Source organism: Hyla sarda, unplaced genomic scaffold, assembly GCF_029499605.1.
Source record: "Hyla sarda isolate aHylSar1 unplaced genomic scaffold, aHylSar1.hap1 scaffold_2145, whole genome shotgun sequence".
NCBI lineage: Eukaryota > Metazoa > Chordata > Amphibia > Anura > Hylidae > Hyla > Hyla sarda.
In genome coordinates, this window is record NW_026608812.1 from 19166 (window position 1) to 46856 (window position 27691).

Consider the following 27691-nt stretch of genomic DNA (forward strand, 5'->3'; position numbering starts at 1 on the left):
TTCTTCTTTTTTTTCGTCTAATGCATACCCCATCAGTGCAGCAATGCTTATTCAATACCGCCAGCAGATGGAGACACTGGGGGATAATTTTCTAAGGATTTATACTGATTTTTCCTGTCTGAATTTGTCGCACAGAAAGTTGCAGGCCAAATATGTGTGACATTTCTGCGACTTTAGCTTCTAGAGCATTTTTACAACATTATACATAGGTGCTGAATACATAAAAAGCGACTGTTCAGCGACAGACAAGTCGCATCGGCTGAAAGTAGGCCAGAATGTCAGTCCATGTTGGAGCAGGTTTAGATACAGTCTAAAGCATAGATCTCAAAGTCTGTGCACAGAATTTAGCAAGGGCCTCGCACCTTCTGATGCATCAGGTAGGTGCACTATAGCATAGCCTAACCCTCTGTACTTTGGTCTATATTGATGCGGGACATAGACAGCCAGCTGATGACCAATCCATTAGTGCAATGGATGGCTGGAAGCATTTGTCTTTGCCTTTGCAATACCACAGAAGCAATGCATGGTCAATGTACAGCAATGACACACCTGTGTGAACAGCCAGGAGACCCCCCCATGTTATGTTACATAGTTACATAGTTAGTACGGTCGAAAAAAGACATATGTCCATCAAGTTCAACCAGGGAATTAAGGGGTAGGGGTGTGGCGCGATATTGGGGAAGGGATGAGATTTTATATTTCTTCATAAGCATTAATCTTATTTTGTCAATTAGGAACATTCAGCACCCACCCGCTATCAAGGCAGCTGCCTATCATGTCATGCCCTACCTGCACAGGTGTGCTGGCTACTCAAATGATCCAATTAAGGAGGCCATTTAGTCAGCAGCAGCAGAAGTCCTGTGCCTGGACGCTCCAACAGCGGCCAGACACAAGCAGAAGCAGCAGCAGCACCACCTTTTGTTTTTTGGCTGCAGCAGCAGCAGCAGCAGCAGCAGCAGCAAGGCCCACAGGGCTGGCTAGCTGGCTAGCCAGCAAGCAGGTAGCAATGAAAGTAGGAATCTTTCTTTTTAACCCTGTAAGGGGGTGGTGCACTGTACCCGAAGATACTGCCATATCGGGTCAATGCATAGGGCGACGGAAGCAAGCTTCGAAATCGGCCCCCGTTCTCAAAAATCCATTTAATATATGGTCCCCAGATAGGGGACGTATCAGATATTAAACTGATAAGAACAGATACTACACTTGATCTTAGCCAAAAGGCCGAGAAGCGATAACCGTGAAAGGGGCGGGCCCAACAAGGTCCCCTTCATGGGCACTATCACTGCTTGCTGTCAGGGAGGCTGCCAGACAATTTTCCATGCACACTCTGGGCTGGGGGGCAGTCAACCACCAGTACACACAGCAGAACCTAAACCCATACCATTATTGCTAAGCAGCAAGACAGGGGCCCATTGCACTCCCACGGGGCCTTTTTAAATGCAATCCATAACCCGGATTTGCCAGGAACCCTTCTTACTCCTCCTACTTGCATGTGACACTGGGCTTAGGATCTGCATAGGAAACACACACACAAGCACACACCTACCTTTGTTGCCTGCAGATGCCTCCTTGGCTGTCCCCAAACGGTATCAAACCAACACCCACGGGAAGCTGTAAGCATAGAGGACATGCCTGCACCCCATTGGACTTACCTGTGTGGGTTAAATCCGGGTTATTTGACAACCTATGGCGGTGATGGTTCTGCTCAGGCAGAGCAGTGCTGATGCTCCTCATAAAGCTGTCGCTGCTGTGAAGGTTCTAGGTGACATCACAATCCCTATGGTTACATACACGACAAAGCTGGGTTGTTGTTGTTTACACTCTGCAAGGCCTGTGGAAGTGAGTGACATCATAGCACTGTAGTTCTGAGGGTTCTAGATGGATGCAACAATCTCCTGTTGCTTCTATGAAGGCCATAATAGACGACATCACCAAACAGCTCCATAGTCACATACACAGCAAAGGAGAGATGTTGTTTACACCTAGTGATGTCAGTGGTATTGAGTGACATCACAGCACAGTGCTAAGGCTCCTGGGCCTGGACACAGCAGCGGCTGCAATATCTCAACGGAGAATACGTTTATATATATGTGTGTGTGTGCGCGTATATATATATATATATATATATATATATATATATATATATATATATTTCTCCGCCGAAATCACTTTTAAACCCATTTCCACCTTTTTTTCCCTTCTCTTCCTCTTACTTTTTTTTCACGTTTTTTTACGTTTTTCTCCTTTTCGCCTCTTTTCTGGGCGTATTATTCTTCTTTTTCTTCTTTTTTTTCGTCTAATGCATACCCCATCAGTGCAGCAATGCTTATTCAATACCGCCAGCAGATGGAGACACTGGGGGATAATTTTCTAAGGATTTATACTGATTTTTCCTGTCTGAATTTGTCGCACAGAAAGTTGCAGGCCAAATATGTGTGACATTTCTGCGACTTTAGCTTCTAGAGCATTTTTACAACATTATACATAGGTGCTGAATACATAAAAAGCGACTGTTCAGCGACAGACAAGTCGCATCGGCTGAAAGTAGGCCAGAATGTCAGTCCATGTTGGAGCAGGTTTAGATACAGTCTAAAGCATAGATCTCAAAGTCTGTGCACAGAATTTAGCAAGGGCCTCGCACCTTCTGATGCATCAGGTAGGTGCACTATAGCATAGCCTAACCCTCTGTACTTTGGTCTATATTGATGCGGGACATAGACAGCCAGCTGATGACCAATCCATTAGTGCAATGGATGGCTGGAAGCATTTGTCTTTGCCTTTGCAATACCACAGAAGCAATGCATGGTCAATGTACAGCAATGACACACCTGTGTGAACAGCCAGGAGACCCCCCCATGTTATGTTACATAGTTACATAGTTAGTACGGTCGAAAAAAGACATATGTCCATCAAGTTCAACCAGGGAATTAAGGGGTAGGGGTGTGGCGCGATATTGGGGAAGGGATGAGATTTTATATTTCTTCATAAGCATTAATCTTATTTTGTCAATTAGGAACATTCAGCACCCACCCGCTATCAAGGCAGCTGCCTATCATGTCATGCCCTACCTGCACAGGTGTGCTGGCTACTCAAATGATCCAATTAAGGAGGCCATTTAGTCAGCAGCAGCAGAAGTCCTGTGCCTGGACGCTCCAACAGCGGCCAGACACAAGCAGAAGCAGCAGAAGCAGCAGCAGCACCACCTTTTGTTTTTTGGCTGCAGCAGCAGCAGCAGCAGCAGCAAGGCCCACAGGGCTGGCTAGCTGGCTAGCCAGCAAGCAGGTAGCAATGAAAGTAGGAATCTTTCTTTTTAACCCTGTAAGGGGGTGGTGCACTGTACCCGAAGATACTGCCATATCGGGTCAATGCATAGGGCGACGGAAGCAAGCTTCGAAATCGGCCCCCGTTCTCAAAAATCCATTTAATATATGGTCCCCAGATAGGGGACGTATCAGATATTAAACTGATAAGAACAGATACTACACTTGATCTTAGCCAAAAGGCCGAGAAGCGATAACCGTGAAAGGGGCGGGCCCAACAAGGTCCCCTTCATGGGCACTATCACTGCTTGCTGTCAGGGAGGCTGCCAGACAATTTTCCATGCACACTCTGGGCTGGGGGGCAGTCAACCACCAGTACACACAGCAGAACCTAAACCCATACCATTATTGCTAAGCAGCAAGACAGGGGCCCATTGCACTCCCACGGGGCCTTTTTAAATGCAATCCATAACCCGGATTTGCCAGGAACCCTTCTTACTCCTCCTACTTGCATGTGACACTGGGCTTAGGATCTGCATAGGAAACACACACACAAGCACACACCTACCTTTGTTGCCTGCAGATGCCTCCTTGGCTGTCCCCAAACGGTATCAAACCAACACCCACGGGAAGCTGTAAGCATAGAGGACATGCCTGCACCCCATTGGACTTACCTGTGTGGGTTAAATCCGGGTTATTTGACAACCTATGGCGGTGATGGTTCTGCTCAGGCAGAGCAGTGCTGATGCTCCTCATAAAGCTGTCGCTGCTGTGAAGGTTCTAGGTGACATCACAATCCCTATGGTTACATACACGACAAAGCTGGGTTGTTGTTGTTTACACTCTGCAAGGCCTGTGGAAGTGAGTGACATCATAGCACTGTAGTTCTGAGGGTTCTAGATGGATGCAACAATCTCCTGTTGCTTCTATGAAGGCCATAATAGACGACATCACCAAACAGCTCCATAGTCACATACACAGCAAAGGAGAGATGTTGTTTACACCTAGTGATGTCAGTGGTATTGAGTGACATCACAGCACAGTGCTAAGGCTCCTGGGCCTGGACACAGCAGCGGCTGCAATATCTCAACGGAGAATACGTTTATATATATGTGTGTGTGTGCGCGTATATATATATATATATATATATATATATATATATATATATATATATATTTCTCCGCCGAAATCACTTTTAAACCCATTTCCACCTTTTTTTCCCTTCTCTTCCTCTTACTTTTTTTTCACGTTTTTTTACGTTTTTCTCCTTTTCGCCTCTTTTCTGGGCGTATTATTCTTCTTTTTCTTCTTTTTTTTCGTCTAATGCATACCCCATCAGTGCAGCAATGCTTATTCAATACCGCCAGCAGATGGAGACACTGGGGGATAATTTTCTAAGGATTTATACTGATTTTTCCTGTCTGAATTTGTCGCACAGAAAGTTGCAGGCCAAATATGTGTGACATTTCTGCGACTTTAGCTTCTAGAGCATTTTTACAACATTATACATAGGTGCTGAATACATAAAAAGCGACTGTTCAGCGACAGACAAGTCGCATCGGCTGAAAGTAGGCCAGAATGTCAGTCCATGTTGGAGCAGGTTTAGATACAGTCTAAAGCATAGATCTCAAAGTCTGTGCACAGAATTTAGCAAGGGCCTCGCACCTTCTGATGCATCAGGTAGGTGCACTATAGCATAGCCTAACCCTCTGTACTTTGGTCTATATTGATGCGGGACATAGACAGCCAGCTGATGACCAATCCATTAGTGCAATGGATGGCTGGAAGCATTTGTCTTTGCCTTTGCAATACCACAGAAGCAATGCATGGTCAATGTACAGCAATGACACACCTGTGTGAACAGCCAGGAGACCCCCCCATGTTATGTTACATAGTTACATAGTTAGTACGGTCGAAAAAAGACATATGTCCATCAAGTTCAACCAGGGAATTAAGGGGTAGGGGTGTGGCGCGATATTGGGGAAGGGATGAGATTTTATATTTCTTCATAAGCATTAATCTTATTTTGTCAATTAGGAACATTCAGCACCCACCCGCTATCAAGGCAGCTGCCTATCATGTCATGCCCTACCTGCACAGGTGTGCTGGCTACTCAAATGATCCAATTAAGGAGGCCATTTAGTCAGCAGCAGCAGAAGTCCTGTGCCTGGACGCTCCAACAGCGGCCAGACACAAGCAGAAGCAGCAGAAGCAGCAGCAGCACCACCTTTTGTTTTTTGGCTGCAGCAGCAGCAGCAGCAGCAGCAAGGCCCACAGGGCTGGCTAGCTGGCTAGCCAGCAAGCAGGTAGCAATGAAAGTAGGAATCTTTCTTTTTAACCCTGTAAGGGGGTGGTGCACTGTACCCGAAGATACTGCCATATCGGGTCAATGCATAGGGCGACGGAAGCAAGCTTCGAAATCGGCCCCCGTTCTCAAAAATCCATTTAATATATGGTCCCCAGATAGGGGACGTATCAGATATTAAACTGATAAGAACAGATACTACACTTGATCTTAGCCAAAAGGCCGAGAAGCGATAACCGTGAAAGGGGCGGGCCCAACAAGGTCCCCTTCATGGGCACTATCACTGCTTGCTGTCAGGGAGGCTGCCAGACAATTTTCCATGCACACTCTGGGCTGGGGGGCAGTCAACCACCAGTACACACAGCAGAACCTAAACCCATACCATTATTGCTAAGCAGCAAGACAGGGGCCCATTGCACTCCCACGGGGCCTTTTTAAATGCAATCCATAACCCGGATTTGCCAGGAACCCTTCTTACTCCTCCTACTTGCATGTGACACTGGGCTTAGGATCTGCATAGGAAACACACACACAAGCACACACCTACCTTTGTTGCCTGCAGATGCCTCCTTGGCTGTCCCCAAACGGTATCAAACCAACACCCACGGGAAGCTGTAAGCATAGAGGACATGCCTGCACCCCATTGGACTTACCTGTGTGGGTTAAATCCGGGTTATTTGACAACCTATGGCGGTGATGGTTCTGCTCAGGCAGAGCAGTGCTGATGCTCCTCATAAAGCTGTCGCTGCTGTGAAGGTTCTAGGTGACATCACAATCCCTATGGTTACATACACGACAAAGCTGGGTTGTTGTTGTTTACACTCTGCAAGGCCTGTGGAAGTGAGTGACATCATAGCACTGTAGTTCTGAGGGTTCTAGATGGATGCAACAATCTCCTGTTGCTTCTATGAAGGCCATAATAGACGACATCACCAAACAGCTCCATAGTCACATACACAGCAAAGGAGAGATGTTGTTTACACCTAGTGATGTCAGTGGTATTGAGTGACATCACAGCACAGTGCTAAGGCTCCTGGGCCTGGACACAGCAGCGGCTGCAATATCTCAACGGAGAATACGTTTATATATATGTGTGTGTGTGCGCGTATATATATATATATATATATATATATATATATATATATATATATTTCTCCGCCGAAATCACTTTTAAACCCATTTCCACCTTTTTTTCCCTTCTCTTCCTCTTACTTTTTTTTCACGTTTTTTTACGTTTTTCTCCTTTTCGCCTCTTTTCTGGGCGTATTATTCTTCTTTTTCTTCTTTTTTTTCGTCTAATGCATACCCCATCAGTGCAGCAATGCTTATTCAATACCGCCAGCAGATGGAGACACTGGGGGATAATTTTCTAAGGATTTATACTGATTTTTCCTGTCTGAATTTGTCGCACAGAAAGTTGCAGGCCAAATATGTGTGACATTTCTGCGACTTTAGCTTCTAGAGCATTTTTACAACATTATACATAGGTGCTGAATACATAAAAAGCGACTGTTCAGCGACAGACAAGTCGCATCGGCTGAAAGTAGGCCAGAATGTCAGTCCATGTTGGAGCAGGTTTAGATACAGTCTAAAGCATAGATCTCAAAGTCTGTGCACAGAATTTAGCAAGGGCCTCGCACCTTCTGATGCATCAGGTAGGTGCACTATAGCATAGCCTAACCCTCTGTACTTTGGTCTATATTGATGCGGGACATAGACAGCCAGCTGATGACCAATCCATTAGTGCAATGGATGGCTGGAAGCATTTGTCTTTGCCTTTGCAATACCACAGAAGCAATGCATGGTCAATGTACAGCAATGACACACCTGTGTGAACAGCCAGGAGACCCCCCCATGTTATGTTACATAGTTACATAGTTAGTACGGTCGAAAAAAGACATATGTCCATCAAGTTCAACCAGGGAATTAAGGGGTAGGGGTGTGGCGCGATATTGGGGAAGGGATGAGATTTTATATTTCTTCATAAGCATTAATCTTATTTTGTCAATTAGGAACATTCAGCACCCACCCGCTATCAAGGCAGCTGCCTATCATGTCATGCCCTACCTGCACAGGTGTGCTGGCTACTCAAATGATCCAATTAAGGAGGCCATTTAGTCAGCAGCAGCAGAAGTCCTGTGCCTGGACGCTCCAACAGCGGCCAGACACAAGCAGAAGCAGCAGAAGCAGCAGCAGCACCACCTTTTGTTTTTTGGCTGCAGCAGCAGCAGCAGCAGCAGCAAGGCCCACAGGGCTGGCTAGCTGGCTAGCCAGCAAGCAGGTAGCAATGAAAGTAGGAATCTTTCTTTTTAACCCTGTAAGGGGGTGGTGCACTGTACCCGAAGATACTGCCATATCGGGTCAATGCATAGGGCGACGGAAGCAAGCTTCGAAATCGGCCCCCGTTCTCAAAAATCCATTTAATATATGGTCCCCAGATAGGGGACGTATCAGATATTAAACTGATAAGAACAGATACTACACTTGATCTTAGCCAAAAGGCCGAGAAGCGATAACCGTGAAAGGGGCGGGCCCAACAAGGTCCCCTTCATGGGCACTATCACTGCTTGCTGTCAGGGAGGCTGCCAGACAATTTTCCATGCACACTCTGGGCTGGGGGGCAGTCAACCACCAGTACACACAGCAGAACCTAAACCCATACCATTATTGCTAAGCAGCAAGACAGGGGCCCATTGCACTCCCACGGGGCCTTTTTAAATGCAATCCATAACCCGGATTTGCCAGGAACCCTTCTTACTCCTCCTACTTGCATGTGACACTGGGCTTAGGATCTGCATAGGAAACACACACACAAGCACACACCTACCTTTGTTGCCTGCAGATGCCTCCTTGGCTGTCCCCAAACGGTATCAAACCAACACCCACGGGAAGCTGTAAGCATAGAGGACATGCCTGCACCCCATTGGACTTACCTGTGTGGGTTAAATCCGGGTTATTTGACAACCTATGGCGGTGATGGTTCTGCTCAGGCAGAGCAGTGCTGATGCTCCTCATAAAGCTGTCGCTGCTGTGAAGGTTCTAGGTGACATCACAATCCCTATGGTTACATACACGACAAAGCTGGGTTGTTGTTGTTTACACTCTGCAAGGCCTGTGGAAGTGAGTGACATCATAGCACTGTAGTTCTGAGGGTTCTAGATGGATGCAACAATCTCCTGTTGCTTCTATGAAGGCCATAATAGACGACATCACCAAACAGCTCCATAGTCACATACACAGCAAAGGAGAGATGTTGTTTACACCTAGTGATGTCAGTGGTATTGAGTGACATCACAGCACAGTGCTAAGGCTCCTGGGCCTGGACACAGCAGCGGCTGCAATATCTCAACGGAGAATACGTTTATATATATGTGTGTGTGTGCGCGTATATATATATATATATATATATATATATATATATATATATATATTTCTCCGCCGAAATCACTTTTAAACCCATTTCCACCTTTTTTTCCCTTCTCTTCCTCTTACTTTTTTTTCACGTTTTTTTACGTTTTTCTCCTTTTCGCCTCTTTTCTGGGCGTATTATTCTTCTTTTTCTTCTTTTTTTTCGTCTAATGCATACCCCATCAGTGCAGCAATGCTTATTCAATACCGCCAGCAGATGGAGACACTGGGGGATAATTTTCTAAGGATTTATACTGATTTTTCCTGTCTGAATTTGTCGCACAGAAAGTTGCAGGCCAAATATGTGTGACATTTCTGCGACTTTAGCTTCTAGAGCATTTTTACAACATTATACATAGGTGCTGAATACATAAAAAGCGACTGTTCAGCGACAGACAAGTCGCATCGGCTGAAAGTAGGCCAGAATGTCAGTCCATGTTGGAGCAGGTTTAGATACAGTCTAAAGCATAGATCTCAAAGTCTGTGCACAGAATTTAGCAAGGGCCTCGCACCTTCTGATGCATCAGGTAGGTGCACTATAGCATAGCCTAACCCTCTGTACTTTGGTCTATATTGATGCGGGACATAGACAGCCAGCTGATGACCAATCCATTAGTGCAATGGATGGCTGGAAGCATTTGTCTTTGCCTTTGCAATACCACAGAAGCAATGCATGGTCAATGTACAGCAATGACACACCTGTGTGAACAGCCAGGAGACCCCCCCATGTTATGTTACATAGTTACATAGTTAGTACGGTCGAAAAAAGACATATGTCCATCAAGTTCAACCAGGGAATTAAGGGGTAGGGGTGTGGCGCGATATTGGGGAAGGGATGAGATTTTATATTTCTTCATAAGCATTAATCTTATTTTGTCAATTAGGAACATTCAGCACCCACCCGCTATCAAGGCAGCTGCCTATCATGTCATGCCCTACCTGCACAGGTGTGCTGGCTACTCAAATGATCCAATTAAGGAGGCCATTTAGTCAGCAGCAGCAGAAGTCCTGTGCCTGGACGCTCCAACAGCGGCCAGACACAAGCAGAAGCAGCAGAAGCAGCAGCAGCACCACCTTTTGTTTTTTGGCTGCAGCAGCAGCAGCAGCAGCAGCAAGGCCCACAGGGCTGGCTAGCTGGCTAGCCAGCAAGCAGGTAGCAATGAAAGTAGGAATCTTTCTTTTTAACCCTGTAAGGGGGTGGTGCACTGTACCCGAAGATACTGCCATATCGGGTCAATGCATAGGGCGACGGAAGCAAGCTTCGAAATCGGCCCCCGTTCTCAAAAATCCATTTAATATATGGTCCCCAGATAGGGGACGTATCAGATATTAAACTGATAAGAACAGATACTACACTTGATCTTAGCCAAAAGGCCGAGAAGCGATAACCGTGAAAGGGGCGGGCCCAACAAGGTCCCCTTCATGGGCACTATCACTGCTTGCTGTCAGGGAGGCTGCCAGACAATTTTCCATGCACACTCTGGGCTGGGGGGCAGTCAACCACCAGTACACACAGCAGAACCTAAACCCATACCATTATTGCTAAGCAGCAAGACAGGGGCCCATTGCACTCCCACGGGGCCTTTTTAAATGCAATCCATAACCCGGATTTGCCAGGAACCCTTCTTACTCCTCCTACTTGCATGTGACACTGGGCTTAGGATCTGCATAGGAAACACACACACAAGCACACACCTACCTTTGTTGCCTGCAGATGCCTCCTTGGCTGTCCCCAAACGGTATCAAACCAACACCCACGGGAAGCTGTAAGCATAGAGGACATGCCTGCACCCCATTGGACTTACCTGTGTGGGTTAAATCCGGGTTATTTGACAACCTATGGCGGTGATGGTTCTGCTCAGGCAGAGCAGTGCTGATGCTCCTCATAAAGCTGTCGCTGCTGTGAAGGTTCTAGGTGACATCACAATCCCTATGGTTACATACACGACAAAGCTGGGTTGTTGTTGTTTACACTCTGCAAGGCCTGTGGAAGTGAGTGACATCATAGCACTGTAGTTCTGAGGGTTCTAGATGGATGCAACAATCTCCTGTTGCTTCTATGAAGGCCATAATAGACGACATCACCAAACAGCTCCATAGTCACATACACAGCAAAGGAGAGATGTTGTTTACACCTAGTGATGTCAGTGGTATTGAGTGACATCACAGCACAGTGCTAAGGCTCCTGGGCCTGGACACAGCAGCGGCTGCAATATCTCAACGGAGAATACGTTTATATATATGTGTGTGTGTGCGCGTATATATATATATATATATATATATATATATATATATATATATATCTCCGCCGAAATCACTTTTAAACCCATTTCCACCTTTTTTTCCCTTCTCTTCCTCTTACTTTTTTTTCACGTTTTTTTACGTTTTTCTCCTTTTCGCCTCTTTTCTGGGCGTATTATTCTTCTTTTTCTTCTTTTTTTTCGTCTAATGCATACCCCATCAGTGCAGCAATGCTTATTCAATACCGCCAGCAGATGGAGACACTGGGGGATAATTTTCTAAGGATTTATACTGATTTTTCCTGTCTGAATTTGTCGCACAGAAAGTTGCAGGCCAAATATGTGTGACATTTCTGCGACTTTAGCTTCTAGAGCATTTTTACAACATTATACATAGGTGCTGAATACATAAAAAGCGACTGTTCAGCGACAGACAAGTCGCATCGGCTGAAAGTAGGCCAGAATGTCAGTCCATGTTGGAGCAGGTTTAGATACAGTCTAAAGCATAGATCTCAAAGTCTGTGCACAGAATTTAGCAAGGGCCTCGCACCTTCTGATGCATCAGGTAGGTGCACTATAGCATAGCCTAACCCTCTGTACTTTGGTCTATATTGATGCGGGACATAGACAGCCAGCTGATGACCAATCCATTAGTGCAATGGATGGCTGGAAGCATTTGTCTTTGCCTTTGCAATACCACAGAAGCAATGCATGGTCAATGTACAGCAATGACACACCTGTGTGAACAGCCAGGAGACCCCCCCATGTTATGTTACATAGTTACATAGTTAGTACGGTCGAAAAAAGACATATGTCCATCAAGTTCAACCAGGGAATTAAGGGGTAGGGGTGTGGCGCGATATTGGGGAAGGGATGAGATTTTATATTTCTTCATAAGCATTAATCTTATTTTGTCAATTAGGAACATTCAGCACCCACCCGCTATCAAGGCAGCTGCCTATCATGTCATGCCCTACCTGCACAGGTGTGCTGGCTACTCAAATGATCCAATTAAGGAGGCCATTTAGTCAGCAGAAGTCCTGTGCCTGGACGCTCCAACAGCGGCCAGACACAAGCAGAAGCAGCAGAAGCAGCAGCAGCACCACCTTTTGTTTTTTGGCTGCAGCAGCAGCAGCAGCAGCAGCAAGGCCCACAGGGCTGGCTAGCTGGCTAGCCAGCAAGCAGGTAGCAATGAAAGTAGGAATCTTTCTTTTTAACCCTGTAAGGGGGTGGTGCACTGTACCCGAAGATACTGCCATATCGGGTCAATGCATAGGGCGACGGAAGCAAGCTTCGAAATCGGCCCCCGTTCTCAAAAATCCATTTAATATATGGTCCCCAGATAGGGGACGTATCAGATATTAAACTGATAAGAACAGATACTACACTTGATCTTAGCCAAAAGGCCGAGAAGCGATAACCGTGAAAGGGGCGGGCCCAACAAGGTCCCCTTCATGGGCACTATCACTGCTTGCTGTCAGGGAGGCTGCCAGACAATTTTCCATGCACACTCTGGGCTGGGGGGCAGTCAACCACCAGTACACACAGCAGAACCTAAACCCATACCATTATTGCTAAGCAGCAAGACAGGGGCCCATTGCACTCCCACGGGGCCTTTTTAAATGCAATCCATAACCCGGATTTGCCAGGAACCCTTCTTACTCCTCCTACTTGCATGTGACACTGGGCTTAGGATCTGCATAGGAAACACACACACAAGCACACACCTACCTTTGTTGCCTGCAGATGCCTCCTTGGCTGTCCCCAAACGGTATCAAACCAACACCCACGGGAAGCTGTAAGCATAGAGGACATGCCTGCACCCCATTGGACTTACCTGTGTGGGTTAAATCCGGGTTATTTGACAACCTATGGCGGTGATGGTTCTGCTCAGGCAGAGCAGTGCTGATGCTCCTCATAAAGCTGTCGCTGCTGTGAAGGTTCTAGGTGACATCACAATCCCTATGGTTACATACACGACAAAGCTGGGTTGTTGTTGTTTACACTCTGCAAGGCCTGTGGAAGTGAGTGACATCATAGCACTGTAGTTCTGAGGGTTCTAGATGGATGCAACAATCTCCTGTTGCTTCTATGAAGGCCATAATAGACGACATCACCAAACAGCTCCATAGTCACATACACAGCAAAGGAGAGATGTTGTTTACACCTAGTGATGTCAGTGGTATTGAGTGACATCACAGCACAGTGCTAAGGCTCCTGGGCCTGGACACAGCAGCGGCTGCAATATCTCAACGGAGAATACGTTTATATATATGTGTGTGTGTGCGCGTATATATATATATATATATATATATATATATATATATATATATATATATTTCTCCGCCGAAATCACTTTTAAACCCATTTCCACCTTTTTTTCCCTTCTCTTCCTCTTACTTTTTTTTCACGTTTTTTTACGTTTTTCTCCTTTTCGCCTCTTTTCTGGGCGTATTATTCTTCTTTTTCTTCTTTTTTTTCGTCTAATGCATACCCCATCAGTGCAGCAATGCTTATTCAATACCGCCAGCAGATGGAGACACTGGGGGATAATTTTCTAAGGATTTATACTGATTTTTCCTGTCTGAATTTGTCGCACAGAAAGTTGCAGGCCAAATATGTGTGACATTTCTGCGACTTTAGCTTCTAGAGCATTTTTACAACATTATACATAGGTGCTGAATACATAAAAAGCGACTGTTCAGCGACAGACAAGTCGCATCGGCTGAAAGTAGGCCAGAATGTCAGTCCATGTTGGAGCAGGTTTAGATACAGTCTAAAGCATAGATCTCAAAGTCTGTGCACAGAATTTAGCAAGGGCCTCGCACCTTCTGATGCATCAGGTAGGTGCACTATAGCATAGCCTAACCCTCTGTACTTTGGTCTATATTGATGCGGGACATAGACAGCCAGCTGATGACCAATCCATTAGTGCAATGGATGGCTGGAAGCATTTGTCTTTGCCTTTGCAATACCACAGAAGCAATGCATGGTCAATGTACAGCAATGACACACCTGTGTGAACAGCCAGGAGACCCCCCCATGTTATGTTACATAGTTACATAGTTAGTACGGTCGAAAAAAGACATATGTCCATCAAGTTCAACCAGGGAATTAAGGGGTAGGGGTGTGGCGCGATATTGGGGAAGGGATGAGATTTTATATTTCTTCATAAGCATTAATCTTATTTTGTCAATTAGGAACATTCAGCACCCACCCGCTATCAAGGCAGCTGCCTATCATGTCATGCCCTACCTGCACAGGTGTGCTGGCTACTCAAATGATCCAATTAAGGAGGCCATTTAGTCAGCAGCAGCAGAAGTCCTGTGCCTGGACGCTCCAACAGCGGCCAGACACAAGCAGAAGCAGCAGAAGCAGCAGCAGCACCACCTTTTGTTTTTTGGCTGCAGCAGCAGCAGCAGCAGCAGCAAGGCCCACAGGGCTGGCTAGCTGGCTAGCCAGCAAGCAGGTAGCAATGAAAGTAGGAATCTTTCTTTTTAACCCTGTAAGGGGGTGGTGCACTGTACCCGAAGATACTGCCATATCGGGTCAATGCATAGGGCGACGGAAGCAAGCTTCGAAATCGGCCCCCGTTCTCAAAAATCCATTTAATATATGGTCCCCAGATAGGGGACGTATCAGATATTAAACTGATAAGAACAGATACTACACTTGATCTTAGCCAAAAGGCCGAGAAGCGATAACCGTGAAAGGGGCGGGCCCAACAAGGTCCCCTTCATGGGCACTATCACTGCTTGCTGTCAGGGAGGCTGCCAGACAATTTTCCATGCACACTCTGGGCTGGGGGGCAGTCAACCACCAGTACACACAGCAGAACCTAAACCCATACCATTATTGCTAAGCAGCAAGACAGGGGCCCATTGCACTCCCACGGGGCCTTTTTAAATGCAATCCATAACCCGGATTTGCCAGGAACCCTTCTTACTCCTCCTACTTGCATGTGACACTGGGCTTAGGATCTGCATAGGAAACACACACACAAGCACACACCTACCTTTGTTGCCTGCAGATGCCTCCTTGGCTGTCCCCAAACGGTATCAAACCAACACCCACGGGAAGCTGTAAGCATAGAGGACATGCCTGCACCCCATTGGACTTACCTGTGTGGGTTAAATCCGGGTTATTTGACAACCTATGGCGGTGATGGTTCTGCTCAGGCAGAGCAGTGCTGATGCTCCTCATAAAGCTGTCGCTGCTGTGAAGGTTCTAGGTGACATCACAATCCCTATGGTTACATACACGACAAAGCTGGGTTGTTGTTGTTTACACTCTGCAAGGCCTGTGGAAGTGAGTGACATCATAGCACTGTAGTTCTGAGGGTTCTAGATGGATGCAACAATCTCCTGTTGCTTCTATGAAGGCCATAATAGACGACATCACCAAACAGCTCCATAGTCACATACACAGCAAAGGAGAGATGTTGTTTACACCTAGTGATGTCAGTGGTATTGAGTGACATCACAGCACAGTGCTAAGGCTCCTGGGCCTGGACACAGCAGCGGCTGCAATATCTCAACGGAGAATACGTTTATATATATGTGTGTGTGTGCGCGTATATATATATATATATATATATATATATATATATATATATATATTTCTCCGCCGAAATCACTTTTAAACCCATTTCCACCTTTTTTTCCCTTCTCTTCCTCTTACTTTTTTTTCACGTTTTTTTACGTTTTTCTCCTTTTCGCCTCTTTTCTGGGCGTATTATTCTTCTTTTTCTTCTTTTTTTTCGTCTAATGCATACCCCATCAGTGCAGCAATGCTTATTCAATACCGCCAGCAGATGGAGACACTGGGGGATAATTTTCTAAGGATTTATACTGATTTTTCCTGTCTGAATTTGTCGCACAGAAAGTTGCAGGCCAAATATGTGTGACATTTCTGCGACTTTAGCTTCTAGAGCATTTTTACAACATTATACATAGGTGCTGAATACATAAAAAGCGACTGTTCAGCGACAGACAAGTCGCATCGGCTGAAAGTAGGCCAGAATGTCAGTCCATGTTGGAGCAGGTTTAGATACAGTCTAAAGCATAGATCTCAAAGTCTGTGCACAGAATTTAGCAAGGGCCTCGCACCTTCTGATGCATCAGGTAGGTGCACTATAGCATAGCCTAACCCTCTGTACTTTGGTCTATATTGATGCGGGACATAGACAGCCAGCTGATGACCAATCCATTAGTGCAATGGATGGCTGGAAGCATTTGTCTTTGCCTTTGCAATACCACAGAAGCAATGCATGGTCAATGTACAGCAATGACACACCTGTGTGAACAGCCAGGAGACCCCCCCATGTTATGTTACATAGTTACATAGTTAGTACGGTCGAAAAAAGACATATGTCCATCAAGTTCAACCAGGGAATTAAGGGGTAGGGGTGTGGCGCGATATTGGGGAAGGGATGAGATTTTATATTTCTTCATAAGCATTAATCTTATTTTGTCAATTAGGAACATTCAGCACCCACCCGCTATCAAGGCAGCTGCCTATCATGTCATGCCCTACCTGCACAGGTGTGCTGGCTACTCAAATGATCCAATTAAGGAGGCCATTTAGTCAGCAGCAGCAGAAGTCCTGTGCCTGGACGCTCCAACAGCGGCCAGACACAAGCAGAAGCAGCAGAAGCAGCAGCAGCACCACCTTTTGTTTTTTGGCTGCAGCAGCAGCAGCAGCAGCAGCAAGGCCCACAGGGCTGGCTAGCTGGCTAGCCAGCAAGCAGGTAGCAATGAAAGTAGGAATCTTTCTTTTTAACCCTGTAAGGGGGTGGTGCACTGTACCCGAAGATACTGCCATATCGGGTCAATGCATAGGGCGACGGAAGCAAGCTTCGAAATCGGCCCCCGTTCTCAAAAATCCATTTAATATATGGTCCCCAGATAGGGGACGTATCAGATATTAAACTGATAAGAACAGATACTACACTTGATCTTAGCCAAAAGGCCGAGAAGCGATAACCGTGAAAGGGGCGGGCCCAACAAGGTCCCCTTCATGGGCACTATCACTGCTTGCTGTCAGGGAGGCTGCCAGACAATTTTCCATGCACACTCTGGGCTGGGGGGCAGTCAACCACCAGTACACACAGCAGAACCTAAACCCATACCATTATTGCTAAGCAGCAAGACAGGGGCCCATTGCACTCCCACGGGGCCTTTTTAAATGCAATCCATAACCCGGATTTGCCAGGAACCCTTCTTACTCCTCCTACTTGCATGTGACACTGGGCTTAGGATCTGCATAGGAAACACACACACAAGCACACACCTACCTTTGTTGCCTGCAGATGCCTCCTTGGCTGTCCCCAAACGGTATCAAACCAACACCCACGGGAAGCTGTAAGCATAGAGGACATGCCTGCACCCCATTGGACTTACCTGTGTGGGTTAAATCCGGGTTATTTGACAACCTATGGCGGTGATGGTTCTGCTCAGGCAGAGCAGTGCTGATGCTCCTCATAAAGCTGTCGCTGCTGTGAAGGTTCTAGGTGACATCACAATCCCTATGGTTACATACACGACAAAGCTGGGTTGTTGTTGTTTACACTCTGCAAGGCCTGTGGAAGTGAGTGACATCATAGCACTGTAGTTCTGAGGGTTCTAGATGGATGCAACAATCTCCTGTTGCTTCTATGAAGGCCATAATAGACGACATCACCAAACAGCTCCATAGTCACATACACAGCAAAGGAGAGATGTTGTTTACACCTAGTGATGTCAGTGGTATTGAGTGACATCACAGCACAGTGCTAAGGCTCCTGGGCCTGGACACAGCAGCGGCTGCAATATCTCAACGGAGAATACGTTTATATATATGTGTGTGTGTGCGCGTATATATATATATATATATATATATATATATATATATATATATTTCTCCGCCGAAATCACTTTTAAACCCATTTCCACCTTTTTTTCCCTTCTCTTCCTCTTACTTTTTTTTCACGTTTTTTTACGTTTTTCTCCTTTTCGCCTCTTTTCTGGGCGTATTATTCTTCTTTTTCTTCTTTTTTTTCGTCTAATGCATACCCCATCAGTGCAGCAATGCTTATTCAATACCGCCAGCAGATGGAGACACTGGGGGATAATTTTCTAAGGATTTATACTGATTTTTCCTGTCTGAATTTGTCGCACAGAAAGTTGCAGGCCAAATATGTGTGACATTTCTGCGACTTTAGCTTCTAGAGCATTTTTACAACATTATACATAGGTGCTGAATACATAAAAAGCGACTGTTCAGCGACAGACAAGTCGCATCGGCTGAAAGTAGGCCAGAATGTCAGTCCATGTTGGAGCAGGTTTAGATACAGTCTAAAGCATAGATCTCAAAGTCTGTGCACAGAATTTAGCAAGGGCCTCGCACCTTCTGATGCATCAGGTAGGTGCACTATAGCATAGCCTAACCCTCTGTACTTTGGTCTATATTGATGCGGGACATAGACAGCCAGCTGATGACCAATCCATTAGTGCAATGGATGGCTGGAAGCATTTGTCTTTGCCTTTGCAATACCACAGAAGCAATGCATGGTCAATGTACAGCAATGACACACCTGTGTGAACAGCCAGGAGACCCCCCCATGTTATGTTACATAGTTACATAGTTAGTACGGTCGAAAAAAGACATATGTCCATCAAGTTCAACCAGGGAATTAAGGGGTAGGGGTGTGGCGCGATATTGGGGAAGGGATGAGATTTTATATTTCTTCATAAGCATTAATCTTATTTTGTCAATTAGGAACATTCAGCACCCACCCGCTATCAAGGCAGCTGCCTATCATGTCATGCCCTACCTGCACAGGTGTGCTGGCTACTCAAATGATCCAATTAAGGAGGCCATTTAGTCAGCAGCAGCAGAAGTCCTGTGCCTGGACGCTCCAACAGCGGCCAGACACAAGCAGAAGCAGCAGAAGCAGCAGCAGCACCACCTTTTGTTTTTTGGCTGCAGCAGCAGCAGCAGCAGCAGCAAGGCCCACAGGGCTGGCTAGCTGGCTAGCCAGCAAGCAGGTAGCAATGAAAGTAGGAATCTTTCTTTTTAACCCTGTAAGGGGGTGGTGCACTGTACCCGAAGATACTGCCATATCGGGTCAATGCATAGGGCGACGGAAGCAAGCTTCGAAATCGGCCCCCGTTCTCAAAAATCCATTTAATATATGGTCCCCAGATAGGGGACGTATCAGATATTAAACTGATAAGAACAGATACTACACTTGATCTTAGCCAAAAGGCCGAGAAGCGATAACCGTGAAAGGGGCGGGCCCAACAAGGTCCCCTTCATGGGCACTATCACTGCTTGCTGTCAGGGAGGCTGCCAGACAATTTTCCATGCACACTCTGGGCTGGGGGGCAGTCAACCACCAGTACACACAGCAGAACCTAAACCCATACCATTATTGCTAAGCAGCAAGACAGGGGCCCATTGCACTCCCACGGGGCCTTTTTAAATGCAATCCATAACCCGGATTTGCCAGGAACCCTTCTTACTCCTCCTACTTGCATGTGACACTGGGCTTAGGATCTGCATAGGAAACACACACACAAGCACACACCTACCTTTGTTGCCTGCAGATGCCTCCTTGGCTGTCCCCAAACGGTATCAAACCAACACCCACGGGAAGCTGTAAGCATAGAGGACATGCCTGCACCCCATTGGACTTACCTGTGTGGGTTAAATCCGGGTTATTTGACAACCTATGGCGGTGATGGTTCTGCTCAGGCAGAGCAGTGCTGATGCTCCTCATAAAGCTGTCGCTGCTGTGAAGGTTCTAGGTGACATCACAATCCCTATGGTTACATACACGACAAAGCTGGGTTGTTGTTGTTTACACTCTGCAAGGCCTGTGGAAGTGAGTGACATCATAGCACTGTAGTTCTGAGGGTTCTAGATGGATGCAACAATCTCCTGTTGCTTCTATGAAGGCCATAATAGACGACATCACCAAACAGCTCCATAGTCACATACACAGCAAAGGAGAGATGTTGTTTACACCTAGTGATGTCAGTGGTATTGAGTGACATCACAGCACAGTGCTAAGGCTCCTGGGCCTGGACAAGCAGCGGCTGCAATATCTCAACGGAGAATACGTTTATATATATGTGTGTGTGTGCGCGTATATATATATATATATATATATATATATATATATATATATATACTCCGCCGAAATCACTTTTAAACCCATTTCCACCTTTTTTTCCCTTCTCCTCTTACTTTTTTTTCACGTTTTTTTACGTTTTTCTCCTTTTCGCCTCTTTTCTGGGCGTATTATTCTTCTTTTTCTTCTTTTTTTTCGTCTAATGCATACCCCATCAGTGCAGCAATGCTTATTCAATACCGCCAGCAGATGGAGACACTGGGGGATAATTTTCTAAGGATTTATACTGATTTTTCCTGTCTGAATTTGTCGCACAGAAAGTTGCAGGCCAAATATGTGTGACATTTCTGCGACTTTAGCTTCTAGAGCATTTTTACAACATTATACATAGGTGCTGAATACATAAAAAGCGACTGTTCAGCGACAGACAAGTCGCATCGGCTGAAAGTAGGCCAGAATGTCAGTCCATGTTGGAGCAGGTTTAGATACAGTCTAAAGCATAGATCTCAAAGTCTGTGCACAGAATTTAGCAAGGGCCTCGCACCTTCTGATGCATCAGGTAGGTGCACTATAGCATAGCCTAACCCTCTGTACTTTGGTCTATATTGATGCGGGACATAGACAGCCAGCTGATGACCAATCCATTAGTGCAATGGATGGCTGGAAGCATTTGTCTTTGCCTTTGCAATACCACAGAAGCAATGCATGGTCAATGTACAGCAATGACACACCTGTGTGAACAGCCAGGAGACCCCCCCATGTTATGTTACATAGTTACATAGTTAGTACGGTCGAAAAAAGACATATGTCCATCAAGTTCAACCAGGGAATTAAGGGGTAGGGGTGTGGCGCGATATTGGGGAAGGGATGAGATTTTATATTTCTTCATAAGCATTAATCTTATTTTGTCAATTAGGAACATTCAGCACCCACCCGCTATCAAGGCAGCTGCCTATCATGTCATGCCCTACCTGCACAGGTGTGCTGGCTACTCAAATGATCCAATTAAGGAGGCCATTTAGTCAGCAGCAGCAGAAGTCCTGTGCCTGGACGCTCCAACAGCGGCCAGACACAAGCAGAAGCAGCAGAAGCAGCAGCAGCACCACCTTTTGTTTTTTGGCTGCAGCAGCAGCAGCAGCAGCAGCAAGGCCCACAGGGCTGGCTAGCTGGCTAGCCAGCAAGCAGGTAGCAATGAAAGTAGGAATCTTTCTTTTTAACCCTGTAAGGGGGTGGTGCACTGTACCCGAAGATACTGCCATATCGGGTCAATGCATAGGGCGACGGAAGCAAGCTTCGAAATCGGCCCCCGTTCTCAAAAATCCATTTAATATATGGTCCCCAGATAGGGGACGTATCAGATATTAAACTGATAAGAACAGATACTACACTTGATCTTAGCCAAAAGGCCGAGAAGCGATAACCGTGAAAGGGGCGGGCCCAACAAGGTCCCCTTCATGGGCACTATCACTGCTTGCTGTCAGGGAGGCTGCCAGACAATTTTCCATGCACACTCTGGGCTGGGGGGCAGTCAACCACCAGTACACACAGCAGAACCTAAACCCATACCATTATTGCTAAGCAGCAAGACAGGGGCCCATTGCACTCCCACGGGGCCTTTTTAAATGCAATCCATAACCCGGATTTGCCAGGAACCCTTCTTACTCCTCCTACTTGCATGTGACACTGGGCTTAGGATCTGCATAGGAAACACACACACAAGCACACACCTACCTTTGTTGCCTGCAGATGCCTCCTTGGCTGTCCCCAAACGGTATCAAACCAACACCCACGGGAAGCTGTAAGCATAGAGGACATGCCTGCACCCCATTGGACTTACCTGTGTGGGTTAAATCCGGGTTATTTGACAACCTATGGCGGTGATGGTTCTGCTCAGGCAGAGCAGTGCTGATGCTCCTCATAAAGCTGTCGCTGCTGTGAAGGTTCTAGGTGACATCACAATCCCTATGGTTACATACACGACAAAGCTGGGTTGTTGTTGTTTACACTCTGCAAGGCCTGTGGAAGTGAGTGACATCATAGCACTGTAGTTCTGAGGGTTCTAGATGGATGCAACAATCTCCTGTTGCTTCTATGAAGGCCATAATAGACGACATCACCAAACAGCTCCATAGTCACATACACAGCAAAGGAGAGATGTTGTTTACACCTAGTGATGTCAGTGGTATTGAGTGACATCACAGCACAGTGCTAAGGCTCCTGGGCCTGGACACAGCAGCGGCTGCAATATCTCAACGGAGAATACGTTTATATATATGTGTGTGTGTGCGCGTATATATATATATATATATATATATATATATATATATATATATTTCTCCGCCGAAATCACTTTTAAACCCATTTCCACCTTTTTTTCCCTTCTCTTCCTCTTACTTTTTTTTCACGTTTTTTTACGTTTTTCTCCTTTTCGCCTCTTTTCTGGGCGTATTATTCTTCTTTTTCTTCTTTTTTTTCGTCTAATGCATACCCCATCAGTGCAGCAATGCTTATTCAATACCGCCAGCAGATGGAGACACTGGGGGATAATTTTCTAAGGATTTATACTGATTTTTCCTGTCTGAATTTGTCGCACAGAAAGTTGCAGGCCAAATATGTGTGACATTTCTGCGACTTTAGCTTCTAGAGCATTTTTACAACATTATACATAGGTGCTGAATACATAAAAAGCGACTGTTCAGCGACAGACAAGTCGCATCGGCTGAAAGTAGGCCAGAATGTCAGTCCATGTTGGAGCAGGTTTAGATACAGTCTAAAGCATAGATCTCAAAGTCTGTGCACAGAATTTAGCAAGGGCCTCGCACCTTCTGATGCATCAGGTAGGTGCACTATAGCATAGCCTAACCCTCTGTACTTTGGTCTATATTGATGCGGGACATAGACAGCCAGCTGATGACCAATCCATTAGTGCAATGGATGGCTGGAAGCATTTGTCTTTGCCTTTGCAATACCACAGAAGCAATGCATGGTCAATGTACAGCAATGACACACCTGTGTGAACAGCCAGGAGACCCCCCCATGTTATGTTACATAGTTACATAGTTAGTACGGTCGAAAAAAGACATATGTCCATCAAGTTCAACCAGGGAATTAAGGGGTAGGGGTGTGGCGCGATATTGGGGAAGGGATGAGATTTTATATTTCTTCATAAGCATTAATCTTATTTTGTCAATTAGGAACATTCAGCACCCACCCGCTATCAAGGCAGCTGCCTATCATGTCATGCCCTACCTGCACAGGTGTGCTGGCTACTCAAATGATCCAATTAAGGAGGCCATTTAGTCAGCAGCAGCAGAAGTCCTGTGCCTGGACGCTCCAACAGCGGCCAGACACAAGCAGAAGCAGCAGAAGCAGCAGCAGCACCACCTTTTGTTTTTTGGCTGCAGCAGCAGCAGCAGCAGCAGCAAGGCCCACAGGGCTGGCTAGCTGGCTAGCCAGCAAGCAGGTAGCAATGAAAGTAGGAATCTTTCTTTTTAACCCTGTAAGGGGGTGGTGCACTGTACCCGAAGATACTGCCATATCGGGTCAATGCATAGGGCGACGGAAGCAAGCTTCGAAATCGGCCCCCGTTCTCAAAAATCCATTTAATATATGGTCCCCAGATAGGGGACGTATCAGATATTAAACTGATAAGAACAGATACTACACTTGATCTTAGCCAAAAGGCCGAGAAGCGATAACCGTGAAAGGGGCGGGCCCAACAAGGTCCCCTTCATGGGCACTATCACTGCTTGCTGTCAGGGAGGCTGCCAGACAATTTTCCATGCACACTCTGGGCTGGGGGGCAGTCAACCACCAGTACACACAGCAGAACCTAAACCCATACCATTATTGCTAAGCAGCAAGACAGGGGCCCATTGCACTCCCACGGGGCCTTTTTAAATGCAATCCATAACCCGGATTTGCCAGGAACCCTTCTTACTCCTCCTACTTGCATGTGACACTGGGCTTAGGATCTGCATAGGAAACACACACACAAGCACACACCTACCTTTGTTGCCTGCAGATGCCTCCTTGGCTGTCCCCAAACGGTATCAAACCAACACCCACGGGAAGCTGTAAGCATAGAGGACATGCCTGCACCCCATTGGACTTACCTGTGTGGGTTAAATCCGGGTTATTTGACAACCTATGGCGGTGATGGTTCTGCTCAGGCAGAGCAGTGCTGATGCTCCTCATAAAGCTGTCGCTGCTGTGAAGGTTCTAGGTGACATCACAATCCCTATGGTTACATACACGACAAAGCTGGGTTGTTGTTGTTTACACTCTGCAAGGCCTGTGGAAGTGAGTGACATCATAGCACTGTAGTTCTGAGGGTTCTAGATGGATGCAACAATCTCCTGTTGCTTCTATGAAGGCCATAATAGACGACATCACCAAACAGCTCCATAGTCACATACACAGCAAAGGAGAGATGTTGTTTACACCTAGTGATGTCAGTGGTATTGAGTGACATCACAGCACAGTGCTAAGGCTCCTGGGCCTGGACACAGCAGCGGCTGCAATATCTCAACGGAGAATACGTTTATATATATGTGTGTGTGTGCGCGTATATATATATATATATATATATATATATATATATATATATATATTTCTCCGCCGAAATCACTTTTAAACCCATTTCCACCTTTTTTTCCCTTCTCTTCCTCTTACTTTTTTTTCACGTTTTTTTACGTTTTTCTCCTTTTCGCCTCTTTTCTGGGCGTATTATTCTTCTTTTTCTTCTTTTTTTTCGTCTAATGCATACCCCATCAGTGCAGCAATGCTTATTCAATACCGCCAGCAGATGGAGACACTGGGGGATAATTTTCTAAGGATTTATACTGATTTTTCCTGTCTGAATTTGTCGCACAGAAAGTTGCAGGCCAAATATGTGTGACATTTCTGCGACTTTAGCTTCTAGAGCATTTTTACAACATTATACATAGGTGCTGAATACATAAAAAGCGACTGTTCAGCGACAGACAAGTCGCATCGGCTGAAAGTAGGCCAGAATGTCAGTCCATGTTGGAGCAGGTTTAGATACAGTCTAAAGCATAGATCTCAAAGTCTGTGCACAGAATTTAGCAAGGGCCTCGCACCTTCTGATGCATCAGGTAGGTGCACTATAGCATAGCCTAACCCTCTGTACTTTGGTCTATATTGATGCGGGACATAGACAGCCAGCTGATGACCAATCCATTAGTGCAATGGATGGCTGGAAGCATTTGTCTTTGCCTTTGCAATACCACAGAAGCAATGCATGGTCAATGTACAGCAATGACACACCTGTGTGAACAGCCAGGAGACCCCCCCATGTTATGTTACATAGTTACATAGTTAGTACGGTCGAAAAAAGACATATGTCCATCAAGTTCAACCAGGGAATTAAGGGGTAGGGGTGTGGCGCGATATTGGGGAAGGGATGAGATTTTATATTTCTTCATAAGCATTAATCTTATTTTGTCAATTAGGAACATTCAGCACCCACCCGCTATCAAGGCAGCTGCCTATCATGTCATGCCCTACCTGCACAGGTGTGCTGGCTACTCAAATGATCCAATTAAGGAGGCCATTTAGTCAGCAGAAGTCCTGTGCCTGGACGCTCCAACAGCGGCCAGACACAAGCAGAAGCAGCAGAAGCAGCAGCAGCACCACCTTTTGTTTTTTGGCTGCAGCAGCAGCAGCAGCAGCAGCAAGGCCCACAGGGCTGGCTAGCTGGCTAGCCAGCAAGCAGGTAGCAATGAAAGTAGGAATCTTTCTTTTTAACCCTGTAAGGGGGTGGTGCACTGTACCCGAAGATACTGCCATATCGGGTCAATGCATAGGGCGACGGAAGCAAGCTTCGAAATCGGCCCCCGTTCTCAAAAATCCATTTAATATATGGTCCCCAGATAGGGGACGTATCAGATATTAAACTGATAAGAACAGATACTACACTTGATCTTAGCCAAAAGGCCGAGAAGCGATAACCGTGAAAGGGGCGGGCCCAACAAGGTCCCCTTCATGGGCACTATCACTGCTTGCTGTCAGGGAGGCTGCCAGACAATTTTCCATGCACACTCTGGGCTGGGGGGCAGTCAACCACCAGTACACACAGCAGAACCTAAACCCATACCATTATTGCTAAGCAGCAAGACAGGGGCCCATTGCACTCCCACGGGGCCTTTTTAAATGCAATCCATAACCCGGATTTGCCAGGAACCCTTCTTACTCCTCCTACTTGCATGTGACACTGGGCTTAGGATCTGCATAGGAAACACACACACAAGCACACACCTACCTTTGTTGCCTGCAGATGCCTCCTTGGCTGTCCCCAAACGGTATCAAACCAACACCCACGGGAAGCTGTAAGCATAGAGGACATGCCTGCACCCCATTGGACTTACCTGTGTGGGTTAAATCCGGGTTATTTGACAACCTATGGCGGTGATGGTTCTGCTCAGGCAGAGCAGTGCTGATGCTCCTCATAAAGCTGTCGCTGCTGTGAAGGTTCTAGGTGACATCACAATCCCTATGGTTACATACACGACAAAGCTGGGTTGTTGTTGTTTACACTCTGCAAGGCCTGTGGAAGTGAGTGACATCATAGCACTGTAGTTCTGAGGGTTCTAGATGGATGCAACAATCTCCTGTTGCTTCTATGAAGGCCATAATAGACGACATCACCAAACAGCTCCATAGTCACATACACAGCAAAGGAGAGATGTTGTTTACACCTAGTGATGTCAGTGGTATTGAGTGACATCACAGCACAGTGCTAAGGCTCCTGGGCCTGGACACAGCAGCGGCTGCAATATCTCAACGGAGAATACGTTTATATATATGTGTGTGTGTGCGCGTATATATATATATATATATATATATATATATATATATATATATATATATTTCTCCGCCGAAATCACTTTTAAACCCATTTCCACCTTTTTTTCCCTTCTCTTCCTCTTACTTTTTTTTCACGTTTTTTTACGTTTTTCTCCTTTTCGCCTCTTTTCTGGGCGTATTATTCTTCTTTTTCTTCTTTTTTTTCGTCTAATGCATACCCCATCAGTGCAGCAATGCTTATTCAATACCGCCAGCAGATGGAGACACTGGGGGATAATTTTCTAAGGATTTATACTGATTTTTCCTGTCTGAATTTGTCGCACAGAAAGTTGCAGGCCAAATATGTGTGACATTTCTGCGACTTTAGCTTCTAGAGCATTTTTACAACATTATACATAGGTGCTGAATACATAAAAAGCGACTGTTCAGCGACAGACAAGTCGCATCGGCTGAAAGTAGGCCAGAATGTCAGTCCATGTTGGAGCAGGTTTAGATACAGTCTAAAGCATAGATCTCAAAGTCTGTGCACAGAATT

At 46.0% G+C, this 27691-nt stretch overlaps 12 non-coding genes across 12 annotated transcripts; all 12 read right to left on the reverse strand.

Moving 5' to 3' along the window:
- Positions 1 to 1042: 1042 nt before the first annotated feature.
- LOC130319628 (U2 spliceosomal RNA) lies at positions 1043 to 1233 on the reverse strand. Its single transcript, XR_008865775.1, has one exon. It is a non-coding gene; the product is annotated as a U2 spliceosomal RNA (small nuclear RNA).
- A 2091-nt stretch (positions 1234 to 3324) lies between these two features.
- Positions 3325 to 3515, reverse strand: LOC130319629 (U2 spliceosomal RNA). The gene has a single exon (XR_008865776.1). It is a non-coding gene; the product is annotated as a U2 spliceosomal RNA (small nuclear RNA).
- A 2093-nt stretch (positions 3516 to 5608) lies between these two features.
- LOC130319630 (U2 spliceosomal RNA) lies at positions 5609 to 5799 on the reverse strand. The gene has a single exon (XR_008865777.1). It is a non-coding gene; the product is annotated as a U2 spliceosomal RNA (small nuclear RNA).
- Positions 5800 to 7888: 2089 nt separating this feature from the next.
- Positions 7889 to 8079, reverse strand: LOC130319631 (U2 spliceosomal RNA). Its single transcript, XR_008865778.1, has one exon. It is a non-coding gene; the product is annotated as a U2 spliceosomal RNA (small nuclear RNA).
- A 2089-nt stretch (positions 8080 to 10168) lies between these two features.
- Positions 10169 to 10359, reverse strand: LOC130319632 (U2 spliceosomal RNA). Its single transcript, XR_008865779.1, has one exon. It is a non-coding gene; the product is annotated as a U2 spliceosomal RNA (small nuclear RNA).
- A 2081-nt stretch (positions 10360 to 12440) lies between these two features.
- Positions 12441 to 12631, reverse strand: LOC130319633 (U2 spliceosomal RNA). The gene has a single exon (XR_008865780.1). It is a non-coding gene; the product is annotated as a U2 spliceosomal RNA (small nuclear RNA).
- Positions 12632 to 14724: 2093 nt separating this feature from the next.
- LOC130319634 (U2 spliceosomal RNA) lies at positions 14725 to 14915 on the reverse strand. The gene has a single exon (XR_008865781.1). It is a non-coding gene; the product is annotated as a U2 spliceosomal RNA (small nuclear RNA).
- A 2089-nt stretch (positions 14916 to 17004) lies between these two features.
- LOC130319636 (U2 spliceosomal RNA) lies at positions 17005 to 17195 on the reverse strand. The gene has a single exon (XR_008865782.1). It is a non-coding gene; the product is annotated as a U2 spliceosomal RNA (small nuclear RNA).
- A 2087-nt stretch (positions 17196 to 19282) lies between these two features.
- LOC130319637 (U2 spliceosomal RNA) lies at positions 19283 to 19473 on the reverse strand. The gene has a single exon (XR_008865783.1). It is a non-coding gene; the product is annotated as a U2 spliceosomal RNA (small nuclear RNA).
- A 2082-nt stretch (positions 19474 to 21555) lies between these two features.
- Positions 21556 to 21746, reverse strand: LOC130319639 (U2 spliceosomal RNA). Its single transcript, XR_008865785.1, has one exon. It is a non-coding gene; the product is annotated as a U2 spliceosomal RNA (small nuclear RNA).
- Positions 21747 to 23833: 2087 nt separating this feature from the next.
- Positions 23834 to 24024, reverse strand: LOC130319640 (U2 spliceosomal RNA). The gene has a single exon (XR_008865786.1). It is a non-coding gene; the product is annotated as a U2 spliceosomal RNA (small nuclear RNA).
- A 2083-nt stretch (positions 24025 to 26107) lies between these two features.
- On the reverse strand, positions 26108 to 26298 carry LOC130319641 (U2 spliceosomal RNA). The gene has a single exon (XR_008865788.1). It is a non-coding gene; the product is annotated as a U2 spliceosomal RNA (small nuclear RNA).
- Between the last annotated feature and the right edge of the window lie 1393 nt (positions 26299 to 27691).